The 22,903-nt window shown below is 36.9% G+C and overlaps 1 protein-coding gene and 1 long non-coding RNA gene across 3 annotated transcripts in view; one reads left to right on the top strand and one right to left on the bottom strand.

Moving 5' to 3' along the window:
• TSHR (thyroid stimulating hormone receptor) overlaps positions 1-22,903 on the bottom strand; it is a 127,356-nt gene that overhangs the window by 65,646 nt on the left and 38,807 nt on the right. The window lies entirely within an intron of this gene.
• LOC140697161 (uncharacterized) overlaps positions 8,261-22,903 on the top strand; it is a 42,944-nt gene continuing 28,301 nt past the window's right edge. Inside the window, exon 1 of the long non-coding RNA XR_012074002.1 lies at positions 8,261-8,327. This is a non-coding gene — a long non-coding RNA (uncharacterized lncRNA). The remainder of the gene's footprint in view (positions 8,328-22,903) is intronic.

The raw sequence follows: 22,903 nt of genomic DNA, 5'->3' as shown, positions 1-22,903 counted from the left end.
CGACTGCAGGCCTTAATGAGTTGGTTCTTGTAGAACTGGATAGTGGGCAACATTCTTTATTTTGCAATCCCTTCCATTTTGGTCTTAATTTCGACTAAGTTTTGGGAGGCATTTCGTGACCAGTTTGTCCCACGATGCTAGGAATGCTCGTTCCCAGGTCAGGTGAGGATTTCATTGATAGGCCACTCAGCGAGCTGCTCACTGGACCTGGCCCTGATGACAGGAGGCAAAAGCCTCTGGACGGCCTGTCTTACTAGTCTGTTACGGTCCAGGAAAGGGTTCCCTCTTGTTGCTTCTTCCCTAGTTACACTATCACAATCATTGATCTTATACAATCATATATTTAATCAATGGTTTCAAGTGACCTTATCATTAATTTTATCTGAGGCTCAGTCAGACATTTGGTAATGTAAGAAACGATAATGTAGTAAAATTGGCAGAATATAAGTAATATAGCTAGTAACATTAGTAAGTCCTAAGTTAAGTATTTAAGCTTCCATTAGGTGCATCCCAGTCTCTTCCAGGTTGGGTGGCCAGTCTGTTCTACACCGATCATTATCTTTAAGGGAAATGATATACTGGTACTGCACATAAATTCACCAAAGATGTCTACACGGACAGGAGAGTTGTGGGTCACTGTGACCCCTTGTGTTGAGGAAGGAATGTTACCTCCTAAAGAACTACGTGGCTGGTGCCAAAAGGAGACTATTGACCATCATGGTCTAGCAGGTATTTCTGCCACTGAGGAGGTCTGGTTAGCACGTAATGCAGATGTGCAACGCACACTAGAGGGAAGGGAGGAGGCCCAAGGGCAAAGAAAAATTTTATGTTCAAATGTTCTTATCTTAAAATACAAATTTTTATTTTATCAAGTACATATAAATATACTTATACTTTACATATCTGTACACATATATCCATGTGACAAGGACTGGGATCAGTTCCATCATCCAAGGAAGTTCCCTGTGCCCCTTTCCAATTGTAACCCCATCCTTCTCAGAAGATGACCGCTATTCTGACTTCAGTCACCACAGATTGCTCTCTTGTTAACATTGCATAAATGTTATCGCACATTAGCCACTCTTTTCTGTCTGGTTTCGTTTGTTCGACATAACAAAAGGCTTGAATAGAATAAAAGGTTGTATAAGAAAGAATTCTTTCTCTGCCTGTCTTCAAGCTGGAACCTTGGTCTTCTCCTGCCGTTGGAACTGGACTTAGACTTAACTGGAACTTACACAGAGGCTCTCCTGATTCTCAGGCCTTTGGACTCAGACTGGAAATATACCATCAGCTCTCTGGTGTTCCCAGCTTTCCGACTGCAGATTTTAGACCTCTCAGCCTCCACTATCCTGTAACCCAGTTCCTTACTGCAAAAAATCCTTGTCTCTCTGTCTGCTTTTATTTCTATCTATTCTGTTTCTCTGGAGAACCCGGACTAAAACAACAAGGGTCTAAATTGAAAACAATAAACACCTATGTTTATTTTTATTATTTTAGGTGTTTATGTTTACACCTAAAACAGGCCAGGCACTATGAAAGTGCATTACATTTATGATTACATCATCACAACAGCCCTGTGAGTTAGGTAATATTATTATCCCCATTCTAGACGATGATCTGAGATAGAAAAGGTTAGATGGCTTGCTAAAAGCCACACAGCTGTTCAGTAGGAGGGCAGCGTTTCAGTTACAGGCAAAAAGACATCAGATTCTTGAGTACACTCAACTGCTGTTCTGCGAAGCATAAAATATAGATGATAATACGTCATAAGGTTGCTACGAAGATCTGACAACTTATTATCAGAAGCACTTAGAACAATGTTTGGCACATAGTGAACAATAGGTAAGCTTTTTTTTTAAGAAACAAAAACATACAAAAACATACAAATAATAAGTTTGCCAATTTATTATTATTTTTTAGTATATACATATTTTTATTGAAGTATAGTCAATTTATAATGCTGTGTCAATTTCTGGTGTACAGCATAATGCTTCAGTTATACATGAACAGACATATCTTCATTTTCGTATTCTTTTTCACCATGTTACTACAAGATACTGAATATAGTTCCCCGTGCTATACAGTATGAACTTGTTGTTTATTTATTATATATATATATTAGTTCGTATCTGCCAATTTATTAATCAGGGATGGGAAATACATCTGTCCTGTGGACCAGAACACTCATGATGCCATACCCATTTCTCCTTGTGAGCAGACTATTGCAGGGAATCAAGACGGAAGATCGCTGGAAGAGCATGAAATCAACTGGAACAAGGAGATGAACTCATTTTTTAAAAAATGTTTTCAGGCTCAGAGAGCCTAACATCACCCCTTCTTACAGGGAATGACCTTGTCTGTGGGGTCAGAACACTTGGCTTTCGTTGGTTCAGGTTTCTTTTGTCCCAGACACTGACTAGATGGAAATTTCCACAGTTCTCATCTGTGTCTCCACTTTTTCTCTGTGTTCACGGCCAGTCTATCCTCTGCCTGACGGATGCTTTCTTCCATCAGATGGCCGGAGGTCATTCTATTTCCTTTCAGAGATTTTATATATTTTTATTATGTTCCATTATGTGTTAAAATTTTTACTCAATTTTATTTGCTTCTAATTTCCTAGGGAGCATGACAGTGCAGCTTCAATATTATTGGGGAAATTTTATTACAGACTTATCCTTGGACTGTTGTCTAACTTGTTTAGCGTTCTTACTTGGTACTTAAATAAAAATATATAAATGGTTCCCTTTAACTCTCTTCCTCAACCCCTGTGGAACCCTTTAGGCTTTGAGGAGCACTGTTTAAAACCCGTATATTTTTCTAAATTTTGTTATTTTATGGATAAATAATCTGAAGAAAGTTTGAGTGACTTAAGTTCATCTAATAAAGTAATAGCAGTCAGCTATTCAGGCAAGCCTTCCATTATAAGTACACACAGATGTGGTACTTTCTGAAACTGTGTAACCAGACAGACTGCTTTCTTTGCTGTGAAGTTGTGACCCACAGGCACTTCAAGAATCAACACATATTTAGTGCTACCCATCTGCTGAGTGCTTACTGTGTTCCCAGCACCAGGCATGGTGCAGGGAATGCAAAGATGAACAAGTCAGACAAAGGTCCTGACTTCATAAAGCTGAGGCCAGTGGGAGAGCCAGACATAAAAAAACAAAAAAACAATATTTAATGTAGTTAAGTAACTGTATTATTATCATTGTATTAGTGCTATGAAGGAAGGGTCCAGGTCTATGCAAGTGCATAAAAAGTCCTCTCCAAGGAATTGACTTAAGCTGAGCCCTGAAAGCTGCAGTTTATAACAGAACCTGGAGATTAAAAGTGTCAGTGAAGGAAGCAGGGTGATGCACTGGGAGTCAGGGCTTTTAGAATGTCAACCTAAAATGGGTGATAATATTATCCACCCTTCTCAGTTATTATGAGGAGAAATGGAAGTGAATTATATATTGCAAAATACGGAATGAATGTCAGGAATTACAATGTATGGGGTCTTATCTAAAATGATGCCCATAAACATAGCTGGCATTCAGATTGTACTTCCAGATAAAAGCAGCTTGGTGAACACGTGTCATCTGTATACTGTTCTGAAAGTAGCTTTCCTTAAAATGGCAATGTGAGCTTTGGCAGAGGATAACATTAACATTCCTCTGCCTGTTCATAAATTCACCAACTCCTGTTAAAATTTCAAAGTATTGTCAGTGAATTTTATTCAGGGAGAAAAGACTGTTGGCTTAAAGGAACTTTCAAAGCAGTCAGGACAATGAACTAGACACTGAAGAGATAGTATGCATAGATTTATCATTTATATCTCCTATTCAAAAATGTTAAATACCAGGGAACTATATTCAATACCTTGTAGTAACCTGTAATGAAAACGAACATGAAAAATATATATGTATGTATATGATGACTAAAATATTACGCTCTACAAAAGAAATTGATACAACATTATAAACTGACTGTACATCAATTTTAAAAAATGTTAAATACCAGGATCAAACATATTTGAAGGAGGAGTGGGGGTGCTTGCATGTGTATATGTATGTATGTGAATGTGTATGTTTTTGTTTTTTGTTTTTGTCGCTGTTGTTAGGAAGAAGAAAAATAATTTTATTTGAAAAATGACCAAAAAGATCTTCCAATTCCCAACTTGCATTTCAGGTGTTAATAGTTTTTAATAAGTTAATTCTCCTTTCTGTGCTTGCATCCTTTCATCTTTTTGTTTTGGGGTTTTTGTGTGTGTGTGTGTGTGCATGCATCTTAACTCTTATACATTGATTTCAAACTGCATTCTTCCTACCCCAGTTTCTGCTGCTCTTCATTAATTTATGCAGATACAAATTTCCATTTGGTATCACTGTCTTCCTGCCTAAAGAACTTCCTCTAATTTGTTGTTGGTGGTGTTTTAAGCACAGGTCTGCTGGCAATGACTTTGCTCAACTTTTTTTAAATTGAAGTACAGTCAATTTACAATGTTGTGTCAATTTCTGGTGTACAGCATAATGTTTTAGTCATACATACACATACATATATTCCTTTTCATATTCTTTTTCATTATAGAGTACTATAAGATATTGAATATAGTTCATGTGCCATACAGCAGAAACTTGTTATTTATCTACTTTACATATAGTAGTTAGTATCTGCAAATCTCAAACTCTCAATTTATCCTTTCCCACCCATTTCCCTTCCTGGTAACCATAAGTTTGTTTTCTATGTCTGTGAGCCTGCTTCTGTTTTGTAAATAAGTTCATTTTTATCATATTTTAGATTTATCATGTAAATGATATCATATGATATTTGTCTTTCTCTGTCTGACTTATTTCACTTAGTATGATAATCTCTAGGTCCATCCATGTTGTTGCAAATGGCACCATTTCATTTTTAATGGCCGAGTAATATTTCATCACACCCACCCACCCACCCACCCACCCACACACACATACACACACCCCATATCTTTTTAGCTAAATATCTGTTGATGGACATTTCTCTGATAATTAGCAGTATTGAGACTTTGCTCAACTTTTATCTGAAAAAGATTTTATTTTGCCTTCAGTAGGGAAAGATATTTCCACTGAGAAAAAAATTTTGAGGTTGATGGTTTTTTTCTTCCAGTACTTTAAAAATGTCATTCTGTTGCAGTCCAATCTGTGTAGTTTCTGACAAGAAGTCTGTATATTTTTCCTCTAGTTGTTTTTAAGATACTCTCTTTAAGACTGATTTTCAGCAATTTGATTACGATGTGCCCTGGTATAGTTTTCTTTATGTTTATTCTTCTTGGGGTTCATTAGAGTTTCTTGGATTTGTGCATGTAGATTTTTTTTTATCAAATTTGGAAAACTTTTGATCATTACTGCTTCAGATATCATTTTTTCTATTCACTTTCTCATCTTCTTTTGGAACTCCAATTGTATGTTTGTTAAATGATTTGAAATTGTCATACAGATCATTGATACACTCTTCATTTTTTTATATTCTTTTTCCCCTCTGAATTAAATTTTGGATAGTTTCTGTTGCTAAGTCTTTAAGGTCTCATTTTTTTCCTTCTATGGTATTTAATGTTAATAAGCCCTTTCAGTTAATTTTTTCATTTTATGTATTATATTTTTAACCATAGAATTCCATTTGGCTCTTTTATTTCTCCCATTTCTCACCTCATTAAAGTACTATTTTATTTTCTTGAGGCTGTTTAGAAGATTTATAACGACATTTTATGTCACTGCCCATTAATTCCATCATCTCTGTCATTCTGAGTCTGTTGCTGTTAACTGCTTTTCTCTTTGTTATGGATTATATTTCCTGCTCCCCTTTTTCATTCCTGTTACTTGGAAAGATAAGATAATGAAAATAAGATAATGTAGAAACTCCTACTGAAGGGAAAAAAAGATTTACTGAGGTCCACTGTGATAGTAAGAAGATGGTTACAAATTTTCCTTGGTTCCTTGAACAAAGAATGTAGCAGAAATAATGTTCTTGGATTTTGAGGTGGATTAAAAGAAATCTTGCAGTTTCTGCTTGAGTGCCTTCAAATATTTTCCTAGAGAGCCCTGAATTTTCATGAAAAAAGTCTGGCTACCCTGAAATTATCATTCAGAAAGGCCGTGTGTAGGAGTTCCAGTCAAAGTCCCACCTGAGACCAGCATCCAGTCATCCCCACCAAAGCAGCAGACACGTGAAGGAAGCCATGTTGGACTCTCTAGCCACAACCACTTCTCATGTGAATACCACTGAGCAAACTCTGACAGTGCCAAGAGAATGATTCAGCTATATCTTATCCCAGTTCCTAATGTACAATATCATTAGATATAGTAAGATGGTTGTTTTTAAGGGAAGCCTCCTACACTATTGGTGGGAATGTAGTTTGGTGCAGCCACTATGGAGAACAGTATGGAGGTTCCTTAAAAAAGTAAAAACAGAATTACCATATTATCCAGCAATCCCACTCATGGGCATATATCCAGAGAAAACTAACTCAGAAAGACACATGCACCCCAATGTTTATAACAGCACTATTTACAATAACCAAGACATGGAAGCAACATAAATGTCCATTAACTGATGAATGGATGAAGAAGATGTGGTATGTATAAACAATGGAATATTACTCAGCCATAAAAAAGAATGAAATTCTGCTGTTTGCACCAACATGGGTGGACCTAGGGATTATTATGCTAAGTGAAGTAATCAGATAGAGGAAGACAAATATCATTTGTTATCACTTATATGTGGAATCTAAAATAAACGATAGAAAGGAATTTATTTACAAAACAGAAACAAACTCACTGACATAGACAACAAACTTATGGTTATCAAAGGGAAAGCGGGGGTAGGGATAAATTTGGAATTTGGGGTTAATAAATACACACTACTATATATATAAGAGATAAATAATAAGAACCTACTGTATAGCAAAGGTAACTATATTCAATATCTTATAATAAGCTATAATGGAAAAGAATCAGAAAAAGAATATATATATATATAACTGAATTACTTTGCTGTACACCTGAAACATTGTAAATCAACTTTACTTCAATAAAAAAAAATAAATAAAATGGTTGTTTTAAACCTCTAAATTTTTATGCAGCAATAGATAACCAAAATACCTACATATGTCAGATGTTGTCCTAGGAATTTTATATATATCACACATTACAAAGACAACAGACGAGCCACGTCTTATCATAGTAAACCTTCCCAAGCTAAGATAAAGCTAATAGGATTGATATAATAAGCACCTGCAGAATGATAGAAGTTATGATTTAGGTCCACTGTTCTTTCCCACTATTATTTCTATCCTGGTCACAAATTTACTTGAAAAGTTGGGTAATCACAGGGTTTAATAACTCATAAAGAGGCAATCTAGAAATGACTTGTCTCTCCATGTAGCATCGTCAGAATTCATTCTACCTCCTGACAATCCTCTCAATTAAAAAAACAATAAAAATGAAACCACGTGATTTTCTGTTATGAATGAAACAGTCTAAATGGATGGGAAATCCAAACACATCAGTATCTGGGAGATCGTATGCAGTCTGAGGTAGTTTCATTCAGAATGACTAGAAACACTTTTCAGTAAAGTCCTTATTTGAGTGATGCCTTTGGATATAGAAAAGCTGGTTTCACAAAACAAAAGACCGTTGGTAAAAGAATTTAACATTTATCTTCTAGCATGATTTAAAAATAGTGCTTCTCTATGTTTTAATTCATTGACTGAGAAAAGGATCAATACCAAAATATTTCATCCTATATCATAATTGGAGTAGAATTTACTTTCAAGAAAATTCAGAGCAAAAATTTTAGCTTTTTTTTTTTATTTTTAGCTTTTTAAAGAAAATATATTTTGATGTGATGATCTGGAGCTCAATCCTTGAGGTGAAAAATGAATTCACCCAAAATCAACTATAATTTTTTTGTCCTAAAATTACATAAAGGATCAGTTTTCTGTGGTTGTTTAGCCAAGAGACAAGGGGGAAAAAAAAACTAAACTCAGCCTATTCTGTTAAGACATCAGAGAGCAGGCAATTGAAAGTTCCCTGTGAAAGTAATTGTTTTCCCCCTCAAGGGCTCTTGAAGGTTCATGCTGGAACGTCAATAACCTTGTTTTTCAGAGTTTGCATCAGCCATTCTTAACTGCCCTCTTTGCTGCAATAAATGTGCTCCAGTAATCGTACATTCTAGAACCTACCAACATCATTCCTTAGACATCAGGGGGTGCTCTTTATGACAAAATAGGCTGGATGCAGGACTCTCACTGAACCCAACATGATTTCCAGCATGTCTATCCTATATTATAGTCCAAAGTGCAGTGTCCAGTAAGTACACAATATAAAACTATTCGGAGGACAGTTTTAGTGAATTATTTTTACAGCACTGAGGCTTGGAAATTCCAGACAATGTTGGGCAGTCTCAACAAACTGTGTAACAGATGACTGGCAAGGATGCAGAGTCTCTAGTATATTTTTTTTTAAGAAAGGCTAAGTTATTATTTCACCCTCTTTTCTTAAAAAAAAAAAGTCGGATGTTTTGATCAACTCATAGGTCACCAGATAGGCCAACTTAGAACAGTTTCCCAGAATGGCCATACTCATTTCTACCAGTTAGTACAGAAAATTTGTATTTCTAGGAAATAAGCATTAAAAAGATGGATTGACTTCAGTTTTTCCTCAAGAACACATTTTAAAACCTAAAATTGAGTCACGTATATTTTTACTTATTTTCCCTGATCATAATTATAAACAATAACTACTATTCATAGAATTCTTCCATGTCCTAGGCTCTGTACTAACATATGTATTTTCTCATTTAATCTTTACAACAATATGGGAGGTGTACCATGATGATCTTTATTTTATAGATTAGGAAACTGAAAGTTAGAGGTTAGGTAATTTGTCCAAGGATCTTGCTCAAGGACTATCTGGCCATGCGTGCACGTGCACATGTGTGCGTGCACACACACACACCTTAACCACTTTTCATATTGCTTCTCTGAATGTATTTCATACTTAATAACATCCATGACTATTCATGACTATTATATGTCAGAAGGCTACATACATAGATGGCAAAGTGTGTGGTTGCAGACGTGAAATAATTCAAATCAGAACAGTTCTCTCTTTTTCTCCCTTCTTCCATGTCTCCTTCCTTTCTCATTTTCTTCCTTCACTCTTATGCCATATGGTCTGCCCTCCTATGGTTTGAAATATAATTGAGTAGCAAATATATATAATCCTTAAAAGTAAATCATAGGAGAGTTTAATAAAATTGAGTAAAATAAAATAGTGAAGAAATAGGAAATCGGTATTCATAATTTTAAAAATCCCCCAAACATTCCCATACCCTAATGAATGCTTTCTCAAAAATATGAAAATAAAATTTTAAGTGGAAACAAATGACACATGGTGGAGAGGCCGTGGAGAAAAGGGAACCTTCCTACACTGCTGGTGGGAATGCAGTTTGGTGCAGACACTGTGGAAAACAGGATGGAGATTCCTCAAAAGACTAGAAATAGACTTACCATATGACCCAGGAATCCCGCTCCTGGGCTTATATCCAGAAGGAACCCTACTTCAGGATGACACCTGCACCCCAATGTTCATAGCAGCACTATTTACAACAGCTAAGACATGGAGACAGCCTAAATGTCCATCAACAGGTGACTGGATAAAGAAGATGTGGTATATTTATACAATGGAATATTATTCAGCCATAAAAACTGACAACACCATTTGCAACAACATGGATTCTCCTGAAGAATGTCATTCTAAGTGAAGTAAGCCAGAAAGAGAAAGAAAAATATCAAATGAGATTGCTCATATGTGGAACCTGAAAAAAGAACATAAATACAAAACAGAAACAGACTCATAGACATAGAATACAAACTTGTGGTTGCCAAGGGGAAGGGGGATGGGAAGGGATAGACTGGGAGTTCAAAATTTGTAGATACTATCAGGCATATGTAGAATATATAAACAAGATTATACTGTACAGCACAAGGAAATATATACAAGATCTTGTGTTAACTCACTGCGGAAAAAAAATGTGACAATGAATATATGTATGTTCATGTATAACTGAAAAATTGTGCTCTACACTGGAATTTGACACAACATTGTAAAATGACTATAACGCAATAAAAAATGTTTCAAAAAAAAAAAAGACAAGAAAACATCATACAAGCACGTGGTAAAAAAAAAATTGAGTGGAAAAAGAGAGTGGGAAAATTCTGGGGAAATTACAGTGAGCCTTTGTTAGGATTTTTAATTCCCTTAAGTTTATTGGTCCAGATTTTCTATTTCTTCTTTTGTCAGTTTTGGTAAGTTGTATTTTTTCCTAAAAACGTGTCCGATTTTATTTAAATTCTCAAATTTAGGAACATGAAGTTGTCAATAATATCTTTAAATAATATAATTTTAAAAGTATCTGTAAGCTGTGTAGTGATATATCCCTTTTCATTTCTGATTCTTTTTTCTTGATAAGCCTCATCAAGGGTTTATCAGTTTTAGTCATCTTATTAAAGAATGGGTTTTTCAAAATCCTTTCTATTAAAAAACTTTAAGTTGTTGTCTGACAACTCATTTTCTGAATCTCCTGTTCATCCATTTCTATTGCCGTTGTTTCTCTTGATGTTTAAATTATATCATCTTTTTTTCCCCATTTGTCTAGTTATCGTTTATTGTGTGCAGGACATTGTACACGGGAAAAAATGTTGAAGTAATTTGAGGCCTGTAATTAACTTCCTCCAGCACGAATTTGCATTTGCCTTTGGCAGGTGGTTAGGTGTACCAGCAAGCTTAGATCACCTTAACCCAGCTACAGCGCCTGAGATGATTTGAAATTGTACTTCAGCCCCAAGTTTCTTCCAGTCACTTTCTTCTTAGGTGAAGCCCTTTGCGATCCCAACTCAATGTGTGGGGCTTTATCAGAGACCCCTCCTTGACAGAACTTAGAGTTAGAATTTTTTTAACCACCTAGCCCATCTAGCCAAAACCTCTGCTCACTTTCTCCCTTAACCACCTCTTCCAGAATCAAGGGCCGCTCCTGGGATTCACCTCTTCCGGTTTCCTTTTTCCTCCTCTTTGTTGCAATTTTTTACTGCCTTGACGGCTGTGAGATTTTAAAAAAATTTCTTTACCCTGCTTTGTCAGTTTTTCTCAGTAGGAGTGCTTCATGTTATGTGCATACTTTGTGAGTGTTACTGTGAATGTTCCTGAAAGCAGAAGTCTTTCAAACTTTGTTTTTACTATTTTACCATTCATTTGTGATTTCTTAGGTTTATTTTGCATGTGTGCATATTTCTCTTCATAATATGGAAGACTTAAGGTCCAATTTTAGTTCTAGTAACTTTCTTGTCACCTTCTAAAATACAATTTCATATAACAGAGTAAGTTCTCTCTTTAACCAGTATCTATTAATGTCTCACTCTGAATGAAACACTTTCCATTTCTTTCACCTGCTTGCTTTCCTTTTCTGCCACACTTATTTTGTTTAGTTATATACTTGATCTTAGATCAGCCTTAAAAACATACTTTGAAGATAAGGAAATCAGTATACTTACACTATCTCCATCTTCTTTTCTCTCTAGATTGTGGCTTTTATTAGTTACATTATTTCTACAGTGATAATTTATTACATTTAAAATCTGTCCTATAATTGTAATTCCCCCAAGTTATTTTAACCTGAGTTCTACATATAAAATGACTCTGTGCTCACGGATGGTCCTCTCACTATGTGAATGAAAAATACTACAAACCGTATCAGTAAACAAAGAATGCTGAAGGCATCAAGTCATCAGCGGCTGCCGCCACCCCCCAGTGAAGACAAGCCCGCAGCCCAGCCTCTGCAGCCACTCACAATGGTGCACCCTGAGGGGACTCGGGATAAGAAAGGACAGGATGCTGGCCCTAGATAGCTGGATGCTTGTCAAAGAAATGAATTCAATGAGCCCAAATGTTTGCTTCCTCCCTCACATGGAAAAGCAGCACTAAATTCTTTAACTTGAGATGCCTGGTTTTCTTTAGATAACAAGTAATCTTTTATTGTTCCAACTCCCTGGGCTTTGTTGTAAAGCTCCTATATAGCCTAGCGCCTCCCCTACCTCTTCGGAGCAGTGCCTCAGGGCGATCTGAGAGGCTGCATCCTGGGCTGGAAGGGGTTCGAGTCCTCAGAAACGTCCGCCAAATAAAACATAACTCTCAACTTTAAGGCTGTGCATCTATTTCAGTTGACAACTATATGTAGTAAATTTGTATCTTGATTGGCTTAGGTTTGATAATTATTTTTTAAAAACTCATGTAGTTTGTATTTCCCTAAGTTCTTGCATATTTGAAAAAAGTTACTGCAGATCTGAACAGTGAGTTAAGGTTCTTAGTGTGTCTTGGTATTTAATTTTGGAGTCACACTTTACTTCCCTGAGAACTTTTCAGATCTGACTCTATTCTTCTTAGCACTGGATGTGGAAAATCTGAAGTTACCTTAATTCGTTAGTTTTTAAGATGAGATCTTTATGTGCCACCTCTTTGGATACTCTTTTTTCTTTTTCTTTTTCTTCGAAATCCATTAACTACCAGATTGTCTATGGGTATTAGTAAATATTTATGTCTGCTAGAATACTGTGCCCTTTAATTCTACAGATTCAAGTCTTCTTTTCTTTCTTTTCTTTTTTGACATGTATTGGTATATTTTCGGAATCCATTTGATCTGCTCTTGCCTTTAAAACATATGTTGTACCTGTTGAATTTCCATCCCTGTTCTTTATTTACATTTTCCCCTCTCTAATCTTTATTCTTTTCTATTCCATTTCGCTCAGTTTTCTCAAAATGGCTTGAATGTATTTTCAGCATTGGCAACTCTGCTGTTCCCATCAAGGCTTTTATTTCTATGATAATTTTATTTTTCTTTTTCACTTCAAGATCTGCCAATTAAAATTTTTTTTTATGTTTTCATATTCTTTTTACCTTGAGACTTTGTATCTCATTAAGTTTTGTGAACTCACAGAAAAGTCTGGTCACAAGTTTTGTTTGCTCTATAACAATAAAAATATCTTGGTGGGTGTCCTTTGTATGATCTTTATTTGTTTTGTTCCTTTTCTTTGTTATTTGAATAGGGGTTTTTTTGCATAAATCCTATCAAATTCTTTTTTATAAATAAAAGTGTTTGTCTGGGTGTGGCAGAATAATGCATAAGAATATGTAAAGGCACAGAGAGGTTCTCTGGGATGGCATGAAGATTTTTCAGTTCACATCAAGGCCCCAAATAATATAAAGTTTTGTGTGTATGGGTATCACATATAAGTATATTAATGGGGTGGTTTAGCCATAATCTCTCTTCCATCATCCATCCATCCTACAAATATTTATTATCCACTTTCTCAGGTGCAGCTCTAGGTTTGGGGAATATAGCAATAAATAAAACAGACAAAAATCCTTGCCTCCGTGGAGTTTACATTCTGTAGAGGATGCAGATTGAGAGCCTAAGGTGCTTACCATTCACAGTTTCTAATCTGGTCTGCCAAACAGGATAGCTTCTTGAAGAGCTAGCTTGTTTGGAAGATACCCTGTCACTGCAGGGTATCTTGTGGGGTTTTGGGAGCTCTTTGAGCCCACTCATCTTGCTCTATGCATGTTTTGTCCCTTAGTATGTACCACCTACGTCAGAGAACTCTACTTTCTCAGCCTATGATCCCCAGTAGACCCTTTCTTTCATTTTATTCCGTCTCTCTTGTGCGTGCTAAGTGCGTACTCTACCACTGAGCTATACTCTCCCCCTGCCCGTGTGTTTGGAGCTTCAGTTGTTATGGAATCTTGTTCAAGGAGTTCCACCTTTCCTATTCTTTTAATATTACAGGATCTAATCTCATGGGTGTACCTGTCTGTTTTTGTCTGTGCAAATACAAGCAGGTTCATTCACCTGCATCCACCTGGTACAGAAATCTGGTTTGGACTTGTGATCTCCAGGTAGGTGCATGCCTACCTTCAACTCTCAACTTTATCTTCATCAAATGGTAATTTGAGATAGGTTTCTGATCATTGCAGTCACAGGAATACTAATTTGATTGCTCTAATCCATAGTGTTGCATTTGACCTCACATAGTAAATAATCAGGTATTGTGCAAAATAGTGTAAAATGAAGGAATTTGAATGCAAATATGAAAATGAGCTTTTAATTTGAGTGCTCACTCTTCTCTTCTTTTCTTTAGGAACTGATCATTTTTGTGGTTTCCAGTTCATTGCTTTAGACTTCATCTAAGTCACAGTCACAGTTCACAAACACATATGTGTGCATACACACCCCTCCTCCACACACACAACCACCACACATATACTTCATTTTTCACCTTGTCTCACTGAAGTGAACTGTGGTAGGTATAGTTCTTGTTCACCTAGCCTGCCTTTCCTAGATCTGTGTTTTCTAGTAACAGAAACCCTGTTTTATAAATACTTTTCGTGTGGTTCAAGTGGGGCTGACCCCATACTCTGCTCACCACCCACAAATCTCTGGGCAAAGGTACAGTCTTCTCATTAGGATCATTAGCAATGAAGACAGCGTAAGCCTAGAGCACCTAAGGTCATATTTGCCACCAAATTGCAAGGCTGTCTGAGAATAAAACCCATGCAGAGGTAAGAGAGGGTGGAGTTGTGAGGAGAACAAGAATGTCTGGGTGACAGCACTGTCAGCTTTAAAATGAGGGGTTGGTCCACCATAAAGTCAACAGCTACCATTGAAATTTTACCATATGCTAGGCACTTTGCTAAATAGTTTCCACACATTAATTTCATTGAATATTCATGACAACTCTCTGAGGCATATGCTTTTATCCTCTCCCATCCCAGTAACTGAAAAAACCTGAGTCTCACTAAAGCAATCTTGTGTAAGGTAGTAAGGAAAAGTTTTATTCACCATTTTAAATTTGCATCTTCATTGTTTAAAAATACGAAAGTTTATAGCAGCATTATTTATAATAGCCAAAAGGTGGAAACAGCATTAATGCCCATCAACAGACAAATGGATACAGACAAAATGTGTATATACAGCCACACAAAGCAATGAAGTACTGATACATGTTACAACACAGATGAACCTTGAAAATATTATGTTAACTGAAAGAAGTCAGTCACAAAACACCAAATACGTGATCAAATTCATATGAAATTCCAGACTATTAGATCTATAGTGACAGAAAGTAAATTAGTGGTTTCTCAGGGCTGGAGAGGGATAGAGTGGGAGGGGAGGATGGTGATAGCTAAAGGAAACAAGGTTTCTTTAGTTTGCTTCTATCAGTGTCTGGCTTAATGGTGAGATAACCAACTAGAATTTGTCAGATAAATAGATAAACCAAGATCTCTTTGATCTCAAAGCCTACACACTCAGATTTGACATGTATCTTACAGTGAAATGAAAGGAAAATATCTATTTATCAGTCTGTCTCTCTGGTCTGAATTGATCTTGAGTTGTTCCTTGACAGGAGTATCAGAGATCTCCTTTTATTTTATCAGAGATCCCAAGGTACTGTTCCAGAACTTCAGGTCAAACCATATGAAACCCATAAAAAACAACTTACATTCAACCATTTTTGACCAAGAATGGCAATTCCATTTATTTCAGCCTGATACAAAGAATGAGAAACTGTGTATGTGTGTGCACATCTGCAGAATAAAGTCGTTTTGACCCTAACGAGATTTTCAAAAGATTTACGTAGTTAAAATTGTTAGGTATAATTAGCAGAATTATTATACAAGCTTCCTCTGAAACATAATGACTACTTAATAAGTAATATCTGTACTGTTGAGTCTTTTTAGTTAGCACAAAGCTGAGAGGAAGAAAAACAGCTCTCTTGGGCAATCAATTCCATTTCAAAGAATAGACTTAGTGTATAAATGGCTTTTAAAATAAACTTTGCCCTGGATATTAAGATTTTTTTCACTGATAGTGCTGCATATTTTAAGCAGAAGTCTAGCTTTGGTTTAAAGGTTTGGTTTCAAGTTTTGGATTACAGATAAGTTTTCTGTGTTTCCCTATAACACACTGAGTCCACAGGTTAACTGAACTTAACTATACCTTATTATGATCTAACTCATGATATTATCTCTGCTCACCCACTTCAGCACCAAACCTGCCTTTTCTCCAATTTTCCGCATCTCAATAAATATCCCCAACAAGATGTTTAAGCCAAAAGCTTGGAAGACATCTCTGGCAGACTGACAGTGCTTTTGAATGCCTAAAATAAAATATATAGGACTATAAAGGAAATCAAATATACTGAAATACAGTCACAAACATATTAAAAGAGATTTATGATTTTTAGCATGTGGATTTATTAACATGCTAAAAACAATGTCTAAGAAGTGATGTGGCAAACTGTGTTTCCAGATACTTGCAACAACAGGGTCTGGAAATATATGTGAAACCACAACTGTGGTTTGCTGCCTACATTCATAATTGAAGGACACGCTCAACTATAGTTAGACATCTGTGAAAATTAAAACGTAGTATTTTTCCCATCCAAGTTCATGGACCCCAGTAATGGAACTCTAAAAAACTACTTGAAGAGATCTGGTGTCTAAAAGGGGAAAGGCACAGAGTAAGGGCCTTCAGGTGCAGGGAGAGAGAAGACAAATTTCTCATGTAAGAGAAAGGCTGCAAGGCTTTGGCCCCTAGAGTAGGAACTTCACTTCATCATCTGCTAACACCTTGGGTAGGAGCCAAGACCCAGGACTGCTTAGAACAGCTTAGGAGGCTCCATCCTATGCACAGGGTCTCCCAGCTTCAGTAAAGAACATCTGTGGTCCATTTGCCATGGATTGGATAACAGGTATTTTAATGGTGTGGACTGGAGGTTCAAGAGGTCTCCCATAATGCTTTGCTGTGGGTAGGTATTAGACCCCTTCATAAATTCTCAGGTTATAAATGTGTGGAAAGGGAGCCACAGAGGAGCAAGAGAGAGGCTCAAAGTTCAATTTAAATTATTTTAAATATGAGAAATAATTTTTGCATATCTAGGATTTTTTAAAAAATATTTCATACCCACTATACATACTTGATTCCTCTCCTTTTCTTAATCCCCACACCCAATCACCTGGCCCATCTTGTTGACTATATGTCATACGCTGGACAGCCTCTCCCATCACTGTGGCCCAGGCTTTCACTCTTCCCCAGCTTTCACTCTTGCTACCCCCCAAAACATTCTTCACCCTTCAACCAGGGGTGCTTGTTTTTCTTTCCAAAACTCAAATCTCAAAACTGGCTTCCCTTTCCCTTAGACAAGTTCCAAATCCTAACCTGCCCTGAACAAGCCACTCTCTGCTCCTTTCAGCCTTCTTTCATCCTGCTTGAATTTACCTTGCCTCTCTAGACTGCAGTTCCTTGATTGCATATGCTACACTCCTACATTCCAGGTCATTGCATATACCATTCTGTCTTAGTGTTTCCTCCAGGACCAATTAATATGCGAATGGCACTTCCTAGGGTTTGTGCAGTGCACTACCTGTTCAGCCTTACACCGCCTCCTGTATTTCCTCCCACTCTCCCATAGAGATATCTATATCTCTATATCTATCTATCTATATTACTGAAGTATAGTTGACTTACAATATTATATTAGTTTCAGGTGTTACAACATGGTGATTCAATATTTTTGTAGATTATACTCCATATAAAGTTATTATAAAATACTGACTACATTTCCTGTGTTGAACATCACATTCTTGTATTTATTTTATACCTTCCATAGAGATATTTTATCTGACCCTCTGACTTAGATTAAACCCATTTGCTATGTGCTCCAACAGAAGCTGGCACTTCCTTTTCTACATAAAACATTTTTAATTGTTTGTCATCTCACTGCAATGTCCATGAGAATAAATACCATATATGTCATAGGACTATTTCCCAGCTCCAGTACAGTACCTGACTCATAGTAGATGTCCATTCATTCATTCAATAATATTTATTAAACATCTCTTATGTGTCTAATTATAACACATACACACTTAATAAATATTTGTTAATGGGTTATAGAACTAGTGATTGGCTTGCACTAAACCATCCACATTTTCTTGCCTATTCAAAATTGCCTATATTTTGGCACAGCTGAGTCACTCTTTTTATATATTGATTATGCCACTGATTCTTTGGAGTGGGCCAATGTATATGTTATATGACTTATAAAATCATGTGTCTGCTTTGGGGTTCAGAAAATTTGGTCATTTTGTTACCACTTGTTTAAGAAATGAAATTTTTCATTCAAATATCTCCTGCCCTTCAAACTTCATTTAGTTTCCTTCTCCTAAAGTGCCCCTTGTGTCTCCAGAGTCCTGACCTTTGCATAAATATAATTTGTTTTCATTACTAAGTTGATTTGCCAGAAAAAGCTAATCTAGGCCTTGTTCAGTTTCTGAGTTGGTTAGATTTCAAAAGTTTGTTTATAAATCTATTTTCTGGGATTTTGAATGCATTTTTCCTTAGGGTGGTCAAATTCTTAGGCCACGTCCCCCAAAGCCTTTCATTCACTCACATGGTGGAACTAGGACTTGAGTTTTGTGTGTAGGAACCATGAGGAGGCCATGGCCATCACAGGAGGGGAGTCTTCTCCCTCCACTCCTAGTGCAGGGCCACCTCCAGGTAAACTTTTGAAATAAGCAGTTTGCAGTCTCCTCCCTCCCTCTCCCCTCCCCAGACTCACTCTCACACCTCTGTGGCCCACCATCAACTCCTCCATGCTGAGTGTCCCGACATAGCCCTCACCCATTCATTGTGTGGCTGCACTCAGAAACAGTTTAACCCTAAAATTTGTGTCAAAATTACCCATGTCGCCTCCTTTTATTCTTCGTGTGTAGCTCCTCTCCCATTCTTGGGAAAACAAAGGTGGAATTAATCCACGCTACTGAATAACTGATCATTTATTAAACTAAAATTCCCACTTACTCTAAATGGAATCTTACACAAGGTGTAGTGAAAATATTCACGCTACTGGAACATGCAGGTTAGGCAATATGTTTTGGGACATCAAGATATTAAGTCATTTATTAATTTAAAGAACATTTACTGGGCAGGTTTCATGAACTAAGCTCTGTACTAAATAGAGGAAATAAATAAATGGTCCTGAAAAGTACATGGGCTAATGGGAAAGACAAGAAAGTAATTCAATACAAGGGTGTTGAGTGTTGTAGAGAATTGTGCAATGTGGAATTTGGGGTGGTCAGTCTCTCCAGAGGAAGTGACATTTGAACCAAGACACAAAAAGCAAATAGGAATCTGCCCCCTGGAGAAAGACATTCTAGACAGAGGGGACAGCAAAGTGCAAAGGCATGGAGACAGGGGAGAGCGTGGTCCATCTGGGGAAATGCAGTCAACTCAGTCTGGTTTGATGATACATTACATTCCCAGATGGGAAATGGAGAGACAAGAAACCGGCCCTGGCCAGTCTGTCTCCCAAAATGGCACGTTACCACTTATTCAGTATTTTGCAAGTCTTCCCTTCTTTCATTTATACACTAGAGATTCTCCAGAAATTCTACGTTCGAAATTTTCCTAATGACTCTGAAGGCAACTGCAGAGGGGATCTTGACCTAAGAGCTATGGGAAGCCCGAGCAGCAGCCATTCTCACTGGTGGTATTTTTGTGTACAGTATTCGTAGGTTCCGTTCTAACACATACTTTTTTACTTACTTTTGACTTACTCTTTGGCATGGAGGTTCAAACAGGAGTTTGAATGCTTGGGATTACCTAGGCTATTTGTTTGAAATGCATAGTCTCAGGCCCCATTCCTAGTGTTCTCATTTTAATGATTTGGAGTGTGATCTGGGAACTTTGATTTTTAACAGGTTCACAGGTAATTCGGATGCAAGCTGTCCTGGGACCACATTTTGAGAAATCACACTCTGGAGTGTCACGCACTGCTGACTTTATTTGGAAAGAGGGGCGCGTTTCCCTCTGTGCACTCCCTCCCCTCCTTAAGTCTTCCCAGTGCCCTCAAGCTGCCCTTGGATTACTCAGAACTCCACTGGGGTCTCTCTCAGTAATACCCAGTCCCTGTCCTCCACCATCCAAACTTACCGTCCCATAAAATCACAAAATGTTAGCAGAACATTAGAACTAGTTGAAACTTGTAACGTGAGTAAAAGTGAAGCTTTGCCCAAATTTAATTCCTTTCTTAGCTTACCACTGTAACTCCCAAGTGCCCTTGGCATCCCATCAACTGTGAAAGCCTGTGCTCTGTTTATCTCCTTATTCCCTTGCTGTTCCCATCTTTTGTGCTATTAAAATTTAAGGAGATGACATTCACATGCTGGATTTCTAACACACATCTAATACTGTAACTATGTTTGGATAAAAGAAACTGAAATTTTTGCCAGTCTCGTTCACTAGAAATTTAATACAAAATTTTAAATTGACAATAATTACTTCTCCCCCTCCTTTTGTTCCCCTTTACCACAAAACAGAGTTTCTCCTTCAACTATCCAACTTCTTTGCCAGACTCAGGTTTTCAGAACTATGTTTTAAAGAAGCTTTCTAGATGCAGTGCAGAACTTTATGGAAAGAAAACTCAACGCTTATTTAAAGTTTCTCAAACAAAGGGATTTAGGTCGTTTGCAAAGTCCAATTTCTATGCTTCAAAAAATAACATGTGACTTAGACAGGTTTTGAGTTTATTTCAAAACACTGATCATGATCCTAGTACTCAGAACCAGACCACTTCTGTATTTATACCACACAAACAGATTCTAAGAACTCCAACCCCGACACTCAAATCACCAGTCTATGGAATAGAAATGAAAATTAGGATCAGGTGAAGGTTTGTTTTAAGGAACATTTGATCCAAAATAAAATTAAAGTATAAATTCTGCTCTTCCTGACACTCTAGTTTCTCCCTGCCATTACAGCTGGCTAAAACTGTGTGGAGAACCAGGTCTTTGGAAAGAATTTGGGAAATAACTTTTTGAGATTGTGTTCCACTAACACACCATGACTAATAGCTGCAGGAACTGTGAGCATGTCTCCCAGTCATTTTCTGCCTCCTACCTGGTGTGGGAATTCTACGATGACAAAGTCCATCAGCTTAGTTTTGTTGCCAACCCTGATCCCATTTGATGAATTGTATGAATTGCGGCAGTTGGAGCAGGTTGAAGTCTACTAGCATTAACTGCATATTGCCATAATCCAACCAAACCTTTAGGGCCTATAGCACAAGTCCAGAGGGGTTGCAAAGGATGAGATGAAGAGGGGGAGGAGGAAATGGAAAGAAATATATCTATTAAAGACTATTTTTCAGTCACTGGCTGGCTTCCCATACATGCGATCTCATTTATTCTCCTTTATCTCCCTTAGACACAAACACCCCACCATTCTGGACTCTGACACACAACAGAAGATATTTGTTACTAGGCATCATGTGACTCAGCCAGGAGCCCTCTATAGTCCTGGACTGGCTACTGATGTTCTCTTTGACTATTCTCTCTGGCCTGACCCGTAAGCTCAGATCATCCTGGGGAGACAACCACTTCTGGAGGGGCAGACCCTGTAGAGCTCTGAGGAGGACCATCCCTGACATTGTTTTCACTCCTCTTCAGGGCTGCAAGGAAATGAAAAACAGCCCCTTCTTACAAGAGGGCTGGGGAACCTTGATACAGAACAGATCTCCAACTGGCTTTTGGATTGAAGGAACTGAACCAACAAGATATTTTAGAAATGTTTATTTATTGCATTTCTCAAATTAAGATGAATTTTATAGACCCATCTCTTATGGGAATATCTGTTTTAATCCTAAGTTAAAGATTCATACACATTTTTTTTCCACAAATCACTTTATGAGTGGAAATAATCCCACAAATCTCATGACCCATAAGGTTAATGCATGAAAATCCTTTCATCAAGAACTAGGATTATACTCTACCCCAAATCAAGTCAAGTAAATACAGATGCTGCCAGACCACTAAACAATGTTTCTCGGACTCTAAAAGGGCAGAGTAAATTCACTCCTTGGGCCATATGTGTGGTCTGGTATGAAAAGAAAGCTCTGAAGGATGGAATATAAGCTCACTGGCTGTGAGGTCCAGACAGTCACTCTCCCAAGAAGTCACTGCCAGTGTCATGAGAACTGATTAATAAAGCCTTTGACACAGAGTATAGCGGACCATAAAGAGTGGTTATAAATTTTCATTGGCTTGAAAACTCCTAGAGGACAGGGCATGTATGGTTCTATTTGTGGTAACAATGTCTATCACAATGGCACCTCTCTAACAAATCCTGTATAAATATACGTTCATCAAATAAAACAAAACAAAACACTTAAAACATCTCCACAGTCATGTACATCTGTTAAAAGTCTCCTTACAAGAACTACATAGAAAAAAAATCTTAATTCATATTTTCCAGGGGATTTTTCAGTGTCATAGAAACAAAGAAGTAAACCCTTTCCTAGAAATTACTACATATGATTAAAATTTCTAATTATAATTCCTTGTAGGACATACATATTACACCATAATTTTCAAAGTTAAAACTAATATAAACTAATATAAAAGCTGGTTCTTTGAGAAAATAAAATAGACAAACATCTAGCATGATTGATCAGGAAAAAGAAGGGAAGAAGCACAATACATAATTGTATCTGGAATGGAAAAGAGGCTGCAACCACACATATTGTACTAATTTATATAAACAACTTAAATGAATCCTATGAATAGCTTTATCCTCGTAAATTTTTAAAATTATATGAAATTATTGTCTTTAGGAAAAACATGAATGACCAAAAATAGAAATAGAAAACCTAAACAGACAAATAAAAATCAAATTATTTTTTTTCTATCTGTCTCCCACCCCTAAAAGACACCAGCCTGAATGGATTTACCAAACTTTCAAGAAATTGATAGTCTTTTTTTGTACAAATCATTCC

Source organism: Vicugna pacos, chromosome 6 (genome assembly GCF_048564905.1).
Source record: "Vicugna pacos chromosome 6, VicPac4, whole genome shotgun sequence".
Classification (NCBI taxonomy): Eukaryota; Metazoa; Chordata; class Mammalia; order Artiodactyla; family Camelidae; genus Vicugna; species Vicugna pacos.
This window is presented reverse-complemented; position numbering and strand designations above follow the sequence as displayed.